This window comes from Talpa occidentalis, unplaced genomic scaffold (assembly GCF_014898055.3).
Source record: "Talpa occidentalis isolate TD23 unplaced genomic scaffold, MPIMG_talOcc4v2.1 talOcc4.14, whole genome shotgun sequence".
NCBI classification, from domain to species: Eukaryota; Metazoa; Chordata; class Mammalia; order Eulipotyphla; family Talpidae; genus Talpa; species Talpa occidentalis.
The window spans coordinates 25,894,659-25,896,426 of NW_023601433.1; positions in this window are offsets into that span (position 1 = coordinate 25,894,659).

A 1,768-nucleotide genomic window follows, 5' to 3' on the forward strand; every position below is an offset into this window, starting at 1 on the left:
GTCTTTTTTCTGACCCTTTATTCAGTTTCTCTATTTTCCATATATAAGTGGAATCATCCAATATTTATCTTTTTCCTTCTGACTTACCTAGCTTAGCATCATCCCTTCCAGCTTCATCTTAGTCTAAGCTTGCTGTTATTGGAGAAGTCTAATGAGTAAGTACAGAAAAACTCACCCACAACAAGATATCAAGGTAGATTTTGGCAGGATATAAACTTCATTATTTCTGAATCAAATCATTGACCCAGGACCTGGGGATTTGTATGTCCGAGCAAGTTTCGGGGTCTTGTGGACAATAGGAAAGTTTTCTAGGACGTGAAGAGGAGCCATTTGCACAGAATGTTATCGGTGTGGATATCCTACGCCATTGTTCATTATTCAATACATTGATATTCATTTCTTCCAAATGTAGAAAGTGACTTTTCAGATGGATCTAAAAAATGCCACTGAAATTTAATTGAAGAAAAATCTCCTGAAATAGCAAAAGAGGAGGACTCCCTGGTGATGCAAGGGGTTAAGATGCAACCTATAAAGCTCACCACAGCCACTACAGCACAAGATCGATCCCCAGCCAGGGAGGTGACTCACATGGCACAGCAGACCTCTCCTGACTTGCCCGCTGCTCCCCTCAGCGGTATGTTTCGCTCGATCTGCCTGTTCTGTTCTCAACTCTGTCTCTGGTGAATCCTCTCCCCCCAAAACTCTGGCCTGTGCTCCAGTTATTGTATGTAGAAATAAATACATTTAAAAAAAAAAAAGAAAAAGAAAAAGAGGAAACAAACCGTGATGTGGGTTTTTGAAACTAAACTCCCTGTTGCTTTCTCCAGCCCTTTAAAAGATCACAAGGGCGTCAGATGATCCCAACTGAGGCAATATGATGACCAAGTTCTCTTCCAGAGGGCAAGGAGAGGATGTAATAACATATTCAGATAGAGATATAAATATACCAGTCACAAATATCATCACCTGCAGGATTCTCCTAACAGAGACGAGAGAGTAATAATGTTCTTCCCAGACAAACAAAAACTGAAGAAGTGGTTCGCTAACACTTGATCTTCCCTGAAAGAAATGTTTAAAAGAGATCCCCTGTATAATTCAAAGAGAAGAAAATTCATAAAAAAAAAAAAATGCTGAGCAGGGAAATAGGACTAGAAAACTAAAGTCAAAGAGGCAGTAGAAAATCCTCTATTCTCATTTATCAATAATTACCCTAAAAAACAGAAATCAACTGAGCTCACCAATCCAAGAGCAGAGAGAGGCCAGCCTCGGTTCAGAAAACAAAACCCAAGTTTATGCATTCCCCAGGAGACCCATCTGAGCCCCAAAGATGAGCACAGGCTCATGGCTCAAGGTTGAATGTTACAAAGGGCATGGCGTCTACGTTTCCTTATGTTCAGTGATTGTGCAGGTCCTGGGAAAAATCCCTTATATTATCACAAGCTTCCAGTAGAGTCACATTGCATTCTTTTTCTCCCCAAAATTTTGGAGCTACTTTTAAGTCTAGCCAGATCCCCTTCTTCTAGACATGAGTGACAACTAAGGTGATGATGCAGCTGGATAACTCCTTAGTCTGTGGAAAGTAGATGTAGACAAAATAGAAATGAACATACGAAAGGATGGTTGCTTAGTGATTGTTGCTGGAAGCCTGAAAAAACACTCTCTGTAAGCTGCCCCCTCTGATGATTGTTGGATGTTTCACAACTAAATTGTCCCTCATTGAAATAAAGGTAGAAATAATGGAGTATGTTTTTTCCTGAAATAAATCTGC